The following is an 18345-nucleotide window of genomic DNA, read 5'->3' on the forward strand; positions in this document are numbered from 1 at the left end:
AGATTTGGCAGATGGATGTCAAAACAGCTTTTCTCAATGGATACATTGAAGAAAACATTTTCATGGAACAACCTAGGGGCTTTGAATCCCAAGATGGTTCCAAGGTATGCAAGCTAAAGCGATCCATTTATGGGTTGAAACAAGCTTCGAGGAGTTGGAACATCTGTTTTGATGAAGCCATTAAATCCTTTGGTTTTATCAAAAATGAGGATGAGCCATGCGTATATAAGAAGGTTAGTGACAGTGCTATCACTTTCCTTGTCTTATATGTGGATGACATACTGTTGATGGGTAATGACACAGGTATGTTGACGACTATAAAGGTATGGTTGTCAAATACATTCTCTATGAAAGACTTAGGGAAGGCAACCTATATTCTTGGGATTCGCATTTATAGAGATAGAGTGAAAAGAATAATTGGTTTATCTTAAAGTCTATACTTGGAAAAGGTGTTAAAGAGGTTTAACATGCTTGATTCCAAGAAAGGATTGTTACCAGTGAGACATGGTATCCACCTTTCTAAAGATATGTCTCCAAAGACACTTGAACAAAGAGATAAGATGGCCTGGATTCCATATGCTTCGGCTATTGGAAGTTTAATGTATGCAATGTTGTGTACTAGGCCAGATATCGCAGATGTTGTTAGTTTGACTAGTAGGTATCAATCCAATCCAGGTTTGGAACATTGGATAGCTGTCAAGAATATCCTTAAGTACTTAAGAAGAACTAAGGATTTATTATTGATTTATGGAGGTGGAGACTTGCAATTGGATGGTTATACTGATTCTGATTTCCAATCAGATATCGATGATAGAAAGTCTACCTCTGGATATGTGTTCATTTGTAATGGAGGTGCAGTCAGTTGGAAGAGTTCCAAACAGAGCACTACCAGAGATTCCATTACGTAGGTCGAGTATATTGTCGCATCGATGTCGCAAAGGAAGCTGTTTGGATAAAGAAGTTCGTGACAGAACTTACAGTAGTTCCTTCCATTGAGTCAGTAGTTCCACTACACTGTGACAATAATGGAGCAGTCATACAGGCTAAGGAACCAAGGTCTCACCAAAAATCCAAACACATAGAAAGGCACTACCACATTATCAGAGAAATAGTAGGGCGAGGTGATGTAGCCATGCAGAAAATAGCATCAGCTGAAAATCCAGCTGATCCATTCACTAAGCCTACGTCACAGACTCAGTTAGACCAACATCTTGAGAAGATAGGTCTAAGATATTATAATGAATGGCTCTAGTGCTAGTGGGAGATTGTTAGTAGTATGCCCTAGAGCATATCATTTAGTGTTTATCTTGTACATATTTTTATTAATAAAAGGCATTTCCACTTTTTCATTTACATAATATATTTATGTGTAATAGAAAAGGTCCATTGATATTTTGTTAGAAATATTATTCTTAAGTTGTTAAGAATATGAGTGACAATATTTCTAGCACAAAGTATCATAAATAGGTTCACAATCGAGGATACTTCATAATAAGGACATGACTTATCCAGAAAGATTGTATTCATGTTTGTTCCCAAGTTATTTATATGAGATATAAATAAGATGGAATGGTGAGTCTCATGCCATATAACAAACATGATTGTAGACACCATATTTCGGCCGATCCCCAGAATCAATAAACTCTGAAGCCGATCCCCAACCCAGTTTTCTAATCAGCCACTCACATTTCTGATCTCTACTCAAAAGAATCGAATAAATACCAAGTCTTCATATCATATAGAGTCACTCACCGATCTCTCAAGCCAATTGTTAAATTTCCTGACCAGTCAAGTACATTCCCGATCTCTCTAGTCAAACAAAATTGAACTGACACAATATCTTTATGTCACCGGTCTTATTACCAATCTCTCATTTTAAGTTTAGGAATAATCAAGTTAAGATTCCAATCCAGTGTAATGATGATCTCGATCTTAAGTGGGTTCGTCAAATTTCCAACTTTAATCGAGTCCCGTTTAGCGTTGGTTCCCTACCGATCTCACGCTCATTGTGTTTTTCGATCTCTCACACTTAGGTTAATAATCACTTTCAGTTTCTTCGATATACTCAGACAATCAAATGTTTAAATAATTTAGAAATTTTTCGATCACAACCATTCACCGAACAAAAGAGGCATTTCATTTCATTTCAGAATTTGTACAAGTCATTCGGCTGGGGGATCACCCCCAGCCTGATCTACATTTTGTCCATCTCCTCTCTCACCCTCAGCCTCCTCCTTGCTATCCTCACCTTCATCCTCGGGAGCCAGGGTGGCCATCCAAGAGAAGTCCTCCTTAGGATAACGCTTCTTGAGCTCGGCCAGGAGATCTCTGTGAGCATTCACATAAGCGCCGGCCACTCCAGTCACCATCTCTTCTTCTTTCGCCTTGAGCTCCTCAGCAAGGTGAGCAAGTTGAGCAGCTTCATCGGCCCGGAGCGCTTGCACTTCTTCAAGAGCATGATCTCGCTCATCCAGGACATGAGCTTGCTTGGCCAGCTTGTCCTCATAGAACTTCATTCGCCCCTCAATTTGAGATATGTAGCCCTGAGCGGATGAAAGTTGAGATCGGAGGGAAGTTGCTTCATGACCCATCCTCTCGACCTCTTTACCCAAGTGATGCGCCTTCTCCCGTATGATGTGCTGGTTCACCAGGCACTCCATGTTCAGGCTCATGGATCGGGTCAAGATATCATCAAGGTTATCCGGAGACAGCCTATCCCGATCTTCTCGAAGACAGATAGAGGACGCCAAGACCTTGGCGAAACCAGGGTTCTCTCGAACCGTACAATTCTTCTCCAGTGAGTGGACTAAGACTTGGGCACCGCGGGAGAGGGTTCTCACGTTAGGTTGAGAAGGACCCTCTTCTGCTCTCGGAGCAACTGGAGGAGGTGGAGGCGGCTCTTCCCGGCAAGGAGGGGATCAGACCACTTCTACGACCACCGGTCCCGAAGGTTGAGATGAGCCTTCTTGTATTTCCCCGGGCTCATGCCTGGGTGTCTGCATTTCCTCAGCTCACTTCATCTCCCGCACCTTCCTGGAGATCTCCCTCTTTCGCTTTCTGCTCTCCTTGGAGGCTTCGCCGCTTGCCATACCTGCAGAAAGAAGAGGTCAGTGAGATCGCTAAGGTCCTGAGATCTGAGATGTAGAAAATACTGATGCCGAGGTTAGAGAGCCGAAGTTCGCGATCTTTGCCGGTGATCAACTCCATTGTCCAGTGATGCAGTTCGGAAGTCACTGCATCCAAACAAGAGAACTTCTCTATGGATGCCTGCTCCTTCAACTCCATCACCATTGCTCCCTCTTCCCTATTTAGGGCAATGTGCTTCATGGGCAAGGGGCCTTGGTGCATCCAGCTACGAGGAAAACCCTCGAAGCTGTTCGGAATTTTGCTCCTTAGAATGAAGAATCAGTTCTTCCAATTCTTCAGGGAGGAGGGCAGATCGGTGAAAAACCCACAGTGTGGTTTCGCTTGGAAGAACCAATACTCGTTGTCCTTTCGACGAGTTAGCCGGTGCAGTTCAGCGAACACTTTAGCTGTAGGTCGGAGCCCCTTAGCTCGACATAGTCCTCGGAAGGCTACTACGATCCACCACGAGTTCGAGTGAACTTGGGCGATGCACACTTGGTGATATTTCAAAACTTCCTTAAAAAAGTCGTCCAGAGGTAACGGTAGACCGGCCTTTAACTGTTCCTCGTATACCATGATCATGTCATTCTCTTCGAAGAAGTGATCGGCACGAAGATCACCGTGACACTGGATGAGCTCGTACGAATCAGGCTCGATATTGTACTCCTGGCTGAATGACTACAGGTCGGTTTCTTGTAAGACCGATGGCAGCTCGTCCATGGGAAGATTCTCTCTCCCTGAAGAATGTGTTCGCCTTGAAGATCCTGCTTGGCCTCGGGCGGGAACAGATGATGGAGGAGGTTCAGGTCGCCCGATCTGTCCTACTACGTCTATTTCATCAGACGACTAAGAGAACTGAATAGAAGGGGGGCTCGTCGCTCTCTGACCTTCGGCACCGCTCATTTTTAAAAGAAATAGAGAATTTAAACTAAAAGAAAGATCAAAGCCCTTACCGGAGTCTGATCGGTGTCGGAAGAATTTGAGAAAACGAGAGAATTTTGAAGTTGTTCACAAGAGACTGAAAATGATATAAGAGAGTAACTGGCTAACCCCACCCCTATTGATACTCATCCAAGCATTTAATGCTCGCGAGGTTCCAGGTAATGTATCGGATAGCGGGACTCGCCAGCTGTTCCGACACGTCTCGCGAATATTCCCAAGATTCCATAAAGAGATCGACTAATTATAGAGCGGCAAATTAAGGTATTTTGAAGTACAGATCGGATAAGTGTCATTCAAATGAAGAATTAGATCGGATAATCACATCAGAGATCGAAAAATAATCAATGTAATAATAATAAAATGATAGTGGTCAAAATGAAATTTTATTTCCGAAAAGGTCAGATTACATCATTTGGGCGATCTTCAGAGATCAGGATTACACAAAAGTTGAATTACATCATTTGGGCGATCTCTAGAGATCGGATTACATTAAAAGGAAAGTTACATTATTTGGCCGATCTCTGGAGACCGGCATCATTTCCTATCTAGCGAAGGCCCATGTCAAAGCCTAGTCTCGTGGCTGAGTCAAAAGATGTGTCTGATCAGGAGACCGACCGTTGGATAGATGTACAGCTTAGATGGGGTGACTATGACTCTCATGAGGATGTAGAGTCGTTTCTATTGTCATCGACCAAAACCGAGCTGTAGTTGGGACGCCCAATATGGTGAGGAGCCAAATGAACATCAGCGGGCAATCACCGAGGTTGAAGGGAATATTAGCAGTCTTCTCGCTCGAAATCAGTTCGCCATTTGAATCGGTCGAATGATTCGAGATCGGCAAGATCGAGGTCCGAGATTCAGATCTGTTAATTAGTCCAGTTCTCTCACCATCATCAGATGAGGTCCATCGGGAAAAGATCAAAAACCACAATCATGGCCGGAACAACTACCGGAACAACTAGAGCAGGAAAGTAAGGAGGAAAAGAGGAAAATCGAATGGAGAAAATTTTTTTGGTCAGGGGTATATATAGGGGGAGATCAAGCATTTATTGCTAAGCAAAAAATGAAGCGGACATTTTGGGAATCGAGAGAAATTAATGCTTTGACCAGACCGGACCCGATTAAGGGGAGGACCGGAATGATACAGATCGAAAGAAGGGAGGTCAGTATAAAAGATCGGAGAAGGATCATGCTAAGAAGATCGAAAAGGAAGAGAGAGCAGAAAACAAAGAGAATAAGGCGCCTACCGCTATCGCCATAATCAGAGCCGAGGTAGTTAAAGCGTTGCAGGAGAAATCTCAACCGCACGCCCCAGAATAGCCCGCATTTCTGACATGCGTACGTCAGGACAGCGCTGTACATCCTAATCTCCACCGTTGATCTTACTTGTAAGGACGAGCTCGGAGCCCTCGGATCGAAGAATAAAATGACAATATCAGCGCCTTTCACTCCCAGCCCTCGGATCGCCCCGTACAAGAGAATTTAGGACCGTCAGATTAGAAAAAGAAAATGAAAAATATTCTGAAGGGGATCTCAGCCGTCCATTCTGATCCTCTTTAATTCCTGAGCCTCAGATCATGTCCTTCGAAATCCTGACCCTCCATCTCCCTCAAAATAGATCTTGACCCTTCATGGGGAGCACCCGGTTCCTATAAATACCTGCATGAAAACTGTTCAAGGGACGGACAAAAAAAAAAGGAAAGGAGGTAGTCACTATAGCGGAAGAACTCTGAAATTTAATTCAAATCGTTACTCTACTTTCCTAAGAAGAACTTTTGAAACCAGTTTTCTGAAGTGTTTTCTTAAAAAGATTTTGAACACTGAAACTCTCAATTTTCAGCTCGTTCATTATCCCGTAACGCTCACCTTTTTAGTTCCTTGTTATCTTTATTTCTACTTCCATCGTCCATGCTCAATCTCATTTAAACTCGGGTACAATCTGACTCGATTGCATTCTAGCGAAGTACTCTTTGTTTCAAGGCAAACCTTAGTCTTCTGGATATCAACCTGCGATCTTATTACGTTTTGTGATTCTGTAATTAGTTCAATAGATTCGACTCCCTACAGGTCAGTGTTCATATTGCCATCTTATTTAGTTCCGATTTTATGTACTTCCTTTGTCCTTTTATGCATGTTATTTTCTTTAAGTTCAGAGCACGCTAAAAAATACAAAGAAAGGTTACGTTCTAGTTTATTTCCATGTCGGCCAATCCATACTTTTCTCTATTATTTCTGAACGCAGGTCATCTCGTCCCGAGTAATGTATAAGTGGTTGGATAAAATGTAGGTAACGGCAATTTAAGAGTCCCTTCGAGATAATGAAAGGTCTAAATAATAAGCCAGGAAAATGGTGAAGCCGAGTCACTAGAATAACTCAATAGATTATTGGGCAAGACGTCATAAGACAGAGTAAAACCAAATTTTGGATAACTAGATGGAATAGATCGGGTATCGAAAAGTGCTGGTGAGGTGACCACATAGGAGATCGGTAAAATTTAGTCTGGCATCCTTTGTCTGGTCACAAGGTACCAACCAGTTAGAAGAAGCCTCATTCCGACCCTTAGCATCTTTGAATGCCAAAACTCTTAGTTTCAAGTTCTTATGATGCGTAGCTGTAATTAAAACTTGAGAGATCGGAAAAGTCCTTATCCGGTCCCTATTTAAATATTTAATAGAGGTCGGAGGAGAGTTCTTATCCGATCCTCGCCCAGAATTTTAATAAATATTTAATAGAGGTCGGAGGAGAGTTCTTATCCGATCCTCACCCAGAATTTTAATAAATATTTAATAGAGGTCGGAAGAGAGTTCTTATCCGATCCTCAAACTTAAAATTTTAATATTTAATAGAGATCGGAAGAGAGTTCTTATCTGATCCTCAAACTTAAAATTTTAATATTTATAAGGAGGTCGGAGGAGAGTTCTTATCTGATCCTCAAGCCAAAATTTTAATATTTACAAAAGATCGGAGGAGAGTTCTTATCCTATTCTCACTTAAAAACTTTAACACATATTTAAAAGAGGTCGGAGGAGAGTTCTTATCTGATTCTCAACCCAAAACTTTTAATAAATATTTATAGGAGATCAGAGGAGAGTTCTTATCCGACTTCCAAGTCAAATTTTAACAAATACGTAAGATGATCCCCCTGAAATAAAATTAATACGCAACAGCAACTCACTAAGGTTGTCTCATTTACTTATGTATCTGGGTAATCCGGATTGGTGAAAAATCAAACATTCCTTTCGGTCAAAAGGATTAACATTTCCATTCAAGCCCTCCTAACTATGAAGAACGTGAGTTAAATCTGCTTACCCCCATTGAGGGACGAGGTGGGGTGCCTAACACCTTCCCCACCCGTTCATGGACCGCGAACCTAGAATCTCTGTTTTTGAAGTGGTTTCATTTTAGCTTGCTTTCATAAATGGTTTTCTTTAATTTCCCTCAAAATTAAAGTGGCGACTTCTCACTTATCCACTTCGGTGAGTGTTCGTCTAGGCGACCGCAAAACCCCTTGCAACAGCTTGGCGACTCCACTGCGGATATTAAAACTTAACCCCGGTCTAGAGGTCCAAAAGTATATTTAATTTTGCGATCAAATCATAGTTAGACGGGCTCACTCCTCAAAATTCTATACGTTAATTATTGTTATTTCTGCTAACCATTTTTGTTTGTCTTGCTTGTCTTATTTTCTACAGTGCTCTACATTTAAAAAAAAAAAGAAGGAAAAATAAAATTCCCCCTGAATTGGGAAGAGGTAAAGGTGTCCCTTCACATACTGAACACTCACACGATATCCTCACACACTTCATCCCTATACTCGGGCTTTCTTACCCTTTTAGGAAAGTAGGAGGGAGTCATGTAGCGGTACCCGTGGGTTTTACCCCGTTAGCATCCGTGAAGGCTTTTGCTCAAATTGAAACTCGTTTTATTCACTGTGATACCCGTGGAATTTTCCCGACAGTATCGTGGGGGATAGAATGGGGCTCCACTGTTTACAGTGGGGGCAATTTGGGAACCTGTGGCATCTAGAAAATTAGACCCTGAGCTAAACTATCACGATAGTTGGAAGCCGTAGCGAGCTACCTTGTAAGATAGAACTGTCCAACTAGATAGCACCCAGCCGGTATTAGGACTTTCCTTTACTTTAAGACAAAAGGGGCATACTTACTCTTACCCTATTCTGTTTATGTTATTTTGTTCTTATTTTTAAGGGTAATCTTGAATCATACTGTCAAGAAAACCCACACATTTTCCTACTTCGATAAATGTGTAGGTATCACTCTGCCAACAGTATAATTCAAGATCACCTGAATTTATCTAGCTAATAAGTTTTCCCTGCAGGCATCACCAAAATAAGATCTATAAAAGGATAAGCATCATTTTTAACATGGCATCCTCGAGTCAGTCGGCAGAAGAAGTTCAGAATGCTAAACTGTGGTCCGGATCAGCTCATAGTAAAGTACCCCCGCAAAACGATGTTTCCAAGGCACATGCTAGCTTACCACCTTCATTCAATCTGAACAAAATTGAGGTCAGAATGAACTACCTCGAGGATCTGTCAAATGGTTGGAGGTCGCTTCCCGATCAGGTCAAGGTATGATTTAAGGAAAAGTACGAGAGGATTGCAACCTTAATGCGAGTCAAGGTCCAAATCCCGGCATGAAAGGCCATGCTGTCAGTTTGGAGTCCTAAGTACGGGGTATTCTCTTTCAATGATATTGATACAGTTCCCACTATGGAAGAATATCAGGCATTACTAGAGATTCCTTACTCAACGCAGAATCGGATCTACCTACACCTCGAGCATAGTTAGACCTGGAAACGATTGGCACATTTGTTGGGTACTTCCCCAGAAGAAGCAAAGGCAAAAGAAACCGTCAAAGGGAACACGCATGGATGGTATTGGACCTACCTTGAGAAATGGTTAGAACAATACATTCAAGATAAATAGTGGGACCAGGCTTCATTGATGCTCGCTTTGGCAATCTACGGCTTGATTTTGTTCCCTGGGCCTTCCGGAATCATAACATGCGGTGTTGTAGAAATATTCTTGGCAGTAGAGAAACAGAAGGTCAATCCAATACCTGCGACTCTCGCCGAGACTTTCTTAACCCTTACTTACTGTAGACGGCAAGGCAAGGGGTCCATTAAGTGTTGTTCTCAGTTGTTGTACCTCTGGATTATTAGTCATATGTGTCCGGTGGAGACGAAGGGACTAACTTGGTATCTTGATCAGCCTCTCATCGAGAAAATGACCCGATTGGTAATCAGTCCGAAGAATGAACAGCAGTGGCGGGAACGGATTTTGAGCTTCAATAGCCACAACTATTGTTGGAGGAAATTGTGGACACCAGCTCAACCCATTTTGGTCAGCACAGGGGATAATTAATCAGTATCTTTGATCGGAGTGATTGGATACACAAGCTACACTCCGGTATTAGTAATGAGGTAGTTCGGCTCAACACAGTCCAGAATCAACATTGAAGAATACCACCAAGGTCATTTCTACCATGAGCTCAAGGAAGAAGAAGGGTTGAAAATGGCTCGCAAATCTTGGGAAAACATCACTCTGATAGAGAGGTCGCCTAAAGGTCCAAGTGCCACACGCGATTATCTTGAATGGAGGGCTGACAGGGACCGAGAATACTCAACTGCAAAATTCGAAGACAGCGACCCTCGCCGAAACATCCTATTAGAAGAAGCTAATAATCATCTAGCTGACTCACTACAAAAGGCAAATACTGAGAACTCACAACTGCAAAAACAAATAAAACGATTGGAGGACCAACAGCAGAACCTTAAAAGAAAGGTGAGAAGACTCAGGGAAGAGGCAAGGGCCGAAAAAATGGGCTTCCAAAAGCAAGAGGCACGGCGGGAAAATGAAAAAGACTCTCTCCAAGCTGTGGTAAAAGAAGTAGAAGTACTGAATAGTAAGCTTCAGGAAAAAATGAAATACCAAGAGATACTCGTAGAAGAATACAAACAAGAAAACAAAAAGAAAAAGCTCGAATTAAAGGAACAAGCACTACTCATCAACGATATTCTGAAAGAATATGCTAAGGAAAGGAAAGAGAAAGAAAGACAAGCTGCTCTCTATCAAGAGCTGAAAGATAATGTCAACCAGCTGGAGAGAACGATAGCACAGGGAAAGCAAAAACTATTACCTGAATCCGAGTATGCTCTGAAAGCATTCGACCCTGCCAAACAAGAAGAAAGGTTATATGAGTATCTCAGAAAATGTCATCTCATTATAAAGAACCTCCCAGAGCCTAGGCCGATGTAAAGAATACGATGTACAAATTATTCAGTTAATGAAATGATTTTTGGACCACCGTTTAGCAAAATTGTGAATGAATAATATGACTCCCGTAGGAACTCTCTCGCTAGGGTTATGTGAAAAATTGGATGTGCTATATGGACAGGTATCATAAATGCACATTCAATCCAGTCATTCACAGTCAGACTATCGAACGATGCCATGATAAAGTTGATGCTATCATCCTTTCGCAGATTACATTTTGGCTCCCAAATGCCACTGTATCCTTCGTCCGGACCAGGACTTTTAGTTTTTTTATGAAATTCGAAATTCATTAAAACTTTTTTTTACTCCTCACAGAAAATCAAAAATTGCTTCAAACAAGGCAAGTCTGACCAAGCACACGGTTCAGCCCAAGCGAGTGTACTTAACAAGATCCCGAACAAAAAAGATAATGGAAGATCAGGAACAAGTACAGAACCTACAAGGACAAGTTTCCGAATTGAAGGATCAGGTCTCAGAACTTATGAGATTAATGAGGGAAATGTCCCAAAATAAACCCACTTCAGAGCCTAGCCTACCACTACCTCCTCCACCACCTACAATAAATGATCCACACCAAGCTTCAACTTCTTTTACCTTCCAGTCACCTATCCCGGACCCGACAATCACTGTCAATCCGACCACCATAAATAATGACCCATCTTTCCCCTATTATCCAGCTATTTCTAATCCTGAACTATACCCTTCAGTCCTAGTCCCTCCAGTCCACTCCACCCCTCATCTCTCAACCGGAGGAGCATTTCACGCATTAGGAGCAGAACATAAGACCAAGGAAAACGAGAAGCTGTCTGCTCTAGAGGAAAGATTGAGAGCAATAGAGGGGCTGAACATGTATGGTTCAGTTGATGTGGCGTCACTGAGATTGGTGCCAGATGTGGTGGTGCCACCCAAATTCAAAGTCCCAGATTTCGACAAGTACACCGGGAACTCAGATCCCCGCATTCACCTGGCAACCTACATTGCCAAAATGTCTGCCTTAACAGAAGATGACAGGCTTCTCATCCACTTCTTTCATGAGAGCCTCTCAGGAGCAGCCCTGAGATGGTGCATACAGTTGGACAGGAGCAAATTGCGCTCCTGGAAGGATTTCGCTAATACCTTCTTGAAGCAATACAAATTCAATTGTGATGTGGCACCCACAAAGAGGGACCTCCAGAACCTAGTACAGAGAGACAGGGAAGGCTTTAAGCAGTATGCCCAGAGATGGAGAGAAAAGGCGGCAGAAGTATACCCTTCAGTGATCGACAATGAACTATGTTCCCTGTTCATTGAAACATTGAAGGCCCCCTATTTCAATTTGATGATTGGGAACACTTCCAACAGCTTCTCGGACATCATCTAAGCCGGTGAGAGAATAGAGGCCAACCTAAGGATGGGGCGACTGCAGGAGGTGAATGAGAATCCTACAAAGAAGACTGCCAGCTTTGGCAAAAAGAAAGAAGGTGAGGTGCATTCCATCACCCGGTAAAATAATTACTCCCCACTTCCCCAGAATAAGTATCGGCCATACCCCTCCCCTCATGGCCAAACAATTGCAAACGTCCCACCTCCGTTCCCAAATTATCCACACCCGCACCCACAATACCGACCACCTGCAAATTATCAACCCAGACCGCTTCCTCCACCTAACCAACCTAGACCACCCCCAAATAACCCGAGACCACTAAGAAATTTTGATCCTCCCCTTCCCCTCCCACTAAGTGAAATATACCGATACCTAGTCAGTATAAACCAGATAGTACCAGTTCCCCTAGACCCAATTCAGCCTCCATATCCCAGGTGGTATGATGCCACTGCACGTTGTGAGTATCATGGAGGAGCACAAGGGCATTCAACTGACAACTGTGGAGCACTCAGGGGGAGAGTGCACGCTTTAATCCAGAACGGGTGTCTAAAAATTGAGGGAAATGGTTCCCTCCCTAATGTTACCTCAAACCCATTGCCCAACCATAATGCGGGCAATGGTGTAAATATGATAGAATCTGACGGAGAAAGGTTGACACCGGAGGTAGACGAGCTGATTCCTCACTTTGAGGAAATTTTTACCGTGGCAATGAGGGAAGGCTACCTTTACCCTCAGGTATCAGGGTCAGTAAAGAATACAGGATGTCCTTACCATGGAGGGGCAGCTGATCATGAGCTGCGGGACTGTGAGGGATTCAAGCAAGAGGTTCAGAACTTGTTATCCCTCAAAATTATGAGATGCCAGACAAGGTCAAAGATAGAAGGGGGAGTTAACACAACTAGATACAGCCAGAATACTTCTACCTCTAAACCCAGAATCACCTTCTCACCCCCAGTAGCCTCACCACCAGTAACGGTTATCCAAACTCCGCCTCAGCTCCCTATCACCAATACTCACGCTGTCCCTTGGAACTATAATTTCCAAGTTTTCACTCAAGGAGCGTCAAGCAGTACATCAGCTTCTAATCTTGCCTCACCTCCAGCACCACCAAAACCATGTTTCACTCCTTATGAGCATTTTAAAATGACTTATGCCGGACCTACCACCGGTACTACTCCCCAAGTTAATCTTCAGCCCGTCGCTGCCACAAAATCCTCCTCGCTTGAGCAAGAAGTCGAGTTCATAACTCGAAGTGGGAGGTGTTACGGGAACGAAGAGAAAGAAAAGAGGAAAGGGAAAGTAAAAATTGGAGAGTCACTAAAGAATACAGAAGAGGAGGTTAAGAAGACGGAGGAAGTAGAACCTGCCGAACCTAAAGAAGAGGAGGAACCGTTGCTCCAAATAATGAAACAGAGTGAGTATGATGTGGTGGAGCAGTTGAGAAAGACACCTACCCGAATTACACTGTTATCGCTGATCCTGAGCTCAGCAGTGCACCGACAAGCCTTGCAGAGAATCCTGGATCAAGCCTTCGTAAACTCCGACATCACACCGGGGCAGTTTGAGAAAATAGTGGGACAAATCCAGGCATCCAGTTTTGTTACTTTCTCGGAAGACGAGATAGACCCTGCGGGTTTAAGGCACACTAAAGCTCTGCATGTGACAGTGAAATGTAAGGGTTGTATAGTAGCCAAGGTCTTTATTGATAACGGATCAGCCCTCAATGTACTGCCTAGTGCTACCTTAGCAAGGTTGCCAGTCGATCAATCAAATATACGTCAAAGTGCTATGGTGGTAAGAGCCTTTGATGGTACCAGAAGAGAAGTATTGGGAGATATTGACTTGCCACTTCAAATTGGCGCATGTACCTTCAATGTCACGTTCCAGGTGATGAATATTGAACCGACCTACACTATGTTGCTGGGGAGGCCGTGGATCCATTCCGCAAATGCTATTCCTTCAACTTTGCATCAGAAAATAAAGTACATCACAGACGGCAAAATCATCACGGTGAGAGGGGAAGAAGCCATTTTGGTCACCAAGCCACAATCACTTCCCTATGTGGAAGCTACTGAAGAATCATTGGAAAGCTCTTTCCAAGCCCTCGAATTACAAGAAAGCAGAAATGAAGGGGCTATGGCTATGGTAGCCAAAGTGATGTCAAGAAATGGGTACGAAGAGGGAAAGGGTTTAGGCACCGCATTACAAGGAATCGTTGAACCCATACCGGCTGTCCAGAAGATAGGCCGTTGTGGATTGGGTTATGAGGAGGATGCCCTTATGGATGGGCGATTCTGGATGAGGAATAGACTACGGGATCAGAGATTTGACCAGAAAATCGGGAAAATGAAACTAGTCCCGAGAATCACAGAGGTCTTCACTAAACCGGTCATCGAAAATCCGACAGAGGTTGAAGAATCACCTGATGAACCATCCATTGATGTCATCCACCTAGATTCCTTATATGAGGCTCTGGTCTCGCCAATAGCTGAGGGGCAAGAGTTGGACAACTGGACAGCAGAGGACATCCCTGTACTTAATTTCGAGTAAAGTACCTTTGGTTATCTACACTTGATCATTTTGTCCATGATGACAAGTGTAACATTGTAAATGGACCCTTTTCTTATGTCATAAATTTTTAATGAACTAATAGCGCATTTATTTCCAATTCTTTTCTCTATTTGAATTCCATCCTTATAATATATTCTATTTTCGTTCATTCAGGACCATTCACCAATTAACACCTAATAATTCAATAGACTCAGAAATTCCTCTGGTTAATTTTGAAATCCCCATAACTGCCATTACTTCAAGTGATTCTGAGGTGGAGCTCACAAAAGAAAGCGATGAAAGGGATGAACCTTCCCTAATGCCTTGTGGTGATGAAACACGCACCATAAACTTAGGCACGGAAGAAGTGAAGAGGGAACTTAAGGTTGTGGAGAGTGAGGAATTGGGAGATATGATTAGTTTGCTCAGAGAATTCTTGGACGTATTTTCCTGGAGTTATGATGATATGGTTGGTCTGGACCCCCAGATAGTGACGCATAAAATTCCCCTAATTCCAGGGATAATCCCGGTGAAGCAGAAGCTAAGAAGAATGAATCCTGACACACTGCTCAAAGTTAGGGATGAGGTCAAGAAACAGTATGACGTTGGGTTCCTGGAAGTAGTCAAGTATCCCCAATGGATAGCTAACATTGTCCCGGTAATGAAAAAGGACGGGAGAGTTAGGATGTGCGTCGATTACAGGGATCTCAATAAAGCAAGCTTAAAAGATGATTTCCCTCTCTCCCACATTGATGTATTAGTAGACAATGCTGCGGGATTAGGTAGGTGTTCGTGTATTGATGGGGCATCGGGGTACAATCAAATCCCAATGGATGGGGAGGACAAGGAGAAGACAGCTTTTATCACTCAATGGGGGGTATTTTGTTATCGGGTCATGCCTTTCGAGTTGAAGAATGCCGGCGCCACTTACCAATGCGCTATGGTCACATTATTCCACGATATGATGCATAAAGAGGTGGAAGTGTACGTGGATGATATGATCATTAAATCAAGGGGGGAAGAGAGCCACGTGCAGGTGCTGAGGAAAGTATTTGAAAGACTCAGGAAATACCAGCTGAAACTGAACCCTGGCAAGTGCATATTCGGAGCCAGATCTGGAAAGTTGTTGGGATTCATAGTGAGTGAAAAGGGAATTGAAGTTGATCCGGACAAAGTTCGAGCCATTCAAGAGATGCCTTCCCCAAAAACAGAAAGGGAGGTGCGCAGTTTTCTGGGAAAGTTGAACTACATATCGAGATTTATTTCTAATCTCACTGCCAAGGCCGAGCCTATTTTCAGACTACTCCGGAAGAACAATTCCACTCAATGGGATTCAGTTTGCCAAGAGGCTTTTGAGAAAATCAAGCAGTACTTGTCCAACCCACCAGTATTGGTTCCACTAGTGGCGGGAAGGCCTCTCGATCCTCAGATATGGCGATCCAAAGAAAACTCAATGGGATGTGTTTTGGGGCAACACGATGATACCGGCCGGAAGGAGAGAGCGATTTATTACCTGAGCAAAAAGTTCAATGATTGTGAGTGAAGGTATTCTTTCCTAGAAAAAACTTACTGTGCACTAGCTTGGACAGCGAATCGCCTCAAGCACTACATGTTGAATCACAAGACATGGTTCATTTCCAGAATGGATCCCATCAAGTATGTATTCGAAAGCCCATTCGTGCCAGGAAGGATAGCCAAGTGGCAAGTCATACTCTCCCAGTATGACATCGTTTATATGACCCGGAAAGCAGTGAAGGGTAGCGTGATTGCTGACCTCCTAGCAGAAAACCCTATCCAGGATTATGAAGCTCTGGATTTTGAGTTCCCTGATGAGCATATTAGTGAAGTAGACTGCGAAGAAGAGGGGCCAGCTGATGTTTGGGAAATGTATTTCATGGAGTCACAATTTGTCCGTAATGGAATCAGAGCTGTATTGGTATCCCCGGATGGAAAACACTTTCCGATAGCTATCAATTTGAGATTTGACTGCACCAACAACATCGCAGAATATGAAGCTTGCGTAATGGGTCTATAGGCTGCCATCGAAATGAAAATCAGGAAGTTGGAGGTATATGGAGACTCAGCTCTGATCATTTATCAGGTCAAGGGAGAATGGCAAACTAAGGATCCTAAGCTAATCCCGTATCAGAAGTACTTACTGAAGCTGATTAAGAAATTCGAGGAAATCTCTTTCACTCATCTTAGTAGAGACAAGAATCAATTTGCTGATGCCTTAACTGCTTTAGCTGATATGGCTCAAATGGAAGAAGGGCAGATGACTCAGATATTGAAGATTAAAGCAAGAAGTGAGCCGACTTACTGCTTCATGATTGAAGAAGAACCTGATGGTAAACCTTGGTATCATGATATCCTATTTTTCTGCAGAACCAGAGAATTCCCCCCAGGGGCGAGCAAGAATGAAAGGAGCATGATTCAGAGATTAGCATTGGGATATTTCCCCAGTGGAGAAATCCTATACAAAAGGAGCTCCAACGGCGAATTGTTGAGATGTATGGATGCAAAGGAGGCGAAGAAAATCCTTTTCGAGACTCATGTAGGAAACTGTGCTACCCATACTAATGGACATATGATGGCTAAGCAAATCATGCGACGGGGATATTTCTGGACCACCATGGAAAAGGACTGCATCGAATATTTCCAGAAATGCCATAAGTGTTAGATCTACGCAGATCCGATAAATGTTCCGCCTCACAAACTGTTCAACCTCGTCTCACCATGGCCTTTCGCAATGTGGGGCATCGATGTGATTGGTCCCATCAACCCCAAGGCATCCAATGGGCACAAATTTATCCTAGTAGCCATCGACTATTTCTCCAAAAGGGTCGAAGCAACATCCTACGCACACATTACGCAGAACACATTTTTCAAATTCCTCAGAACTAACATTATCTGCCGGCACGGCCTCCCCAATGAAATCGTCACTGATAATGCCAAAAATTTGAATAGTCCGAAGATTCAGAAATTGTGTGATTAATACAAGATCCGAAATCTCAATTCCTCCCCGTACCGCCCCCAGATGAATGGAGCAGTGGAAGCTGCAAACAAAAACCTCAAGAGGATAATCTGGAAAATGACGGTCACATATAGGGATTGGCATGATATGCTTCCCTATGCTTTTCACGCATACCGGACTTCTGTAAGGACCTCAACAGGTGCAACTCCTTACTCACTGGTTTACGGGATGGAAGCAGTACTACCTATTGAAGTTGAAATTCCTTCCTTAAGGATTTTGAAGGAATCAGGGATTGATGAGTCAGAATGGATCCAGTCGAGGTTGGATCAATTAAACTTGCTGGACGAGAAAAGGCTAGCAGCAGCATGTCATGGGCAGTTACACCAGAGAAGAATGGCTAGGGGATTTGACAAAAGCGTTCGCCTATGCGAATTCCAACCTGGGGACTTAGTTTTGAAGAAAGTGTTACCAAATCAAAACGATCCCCGGGGCAAATGGTCACCAACCTATGAGGGACCCTATGTGGTTAAAAAGGCATTTTCCGGAGGAGCCTTGATCTTGACCCACATGGACGGTGAAGAACTTCCAAGACCTGTGAATGCTGACACCGTCAAGAGATACTATGCCTAAAAAAAAATTAAAAAAAAAAGAGGGGGTAGGGGTGAAAACCCGAAAGGGCGCTCCTAGCAAAATGTGTAAAAGAAGGTGAAAACCCTCGAAGGGTGCTTTCTGTAAAATGAGTGAAGGATGAAAACCCGAAAGGGCGTCCTAAAAAAGCGAGTAAAAAAAAAAAAAATCTAGGGGTGAAAACCCGAAAGGGCATCCCAAGAACCAAAAGGAAGAAATAAGGAAAGGAGTATGAAACTAAGAAGGGAAATAAACCGTCATGGCATGAGACTTCAGAGTACTAGAAATAATGACAGTTAAGGGACTTCAAAGCTAATCACAAGGAATATGTGAGATCCATCCTTGTACCCTTATCCTTTGAAACTCTATCTTTGTTTTTATTGAAATCGTAATAAAGTCATACTTCATTCCCTATGCTTTTATCTTTCCCTTATACTCATTCTTTAAAATTATCCTTCTGCAAT

This window comes from Hevea brasiliensis, chromosome 2 (genome assembly GCF_030052815.1).
Source record: "Hevea brasiliensis isolate MT/VB/25A 57/8 chromosome 2, ASM3005281v1, whole genome shotgun sequence".
In the NCBI taxonomy this organism is placed as follows: Eukaryota; Viridiplantae; Streptophyta; class Magnoliopsida; order Malpighiales; family Euphorbiaceae; genus Hevea; species Hevea brasiliensis.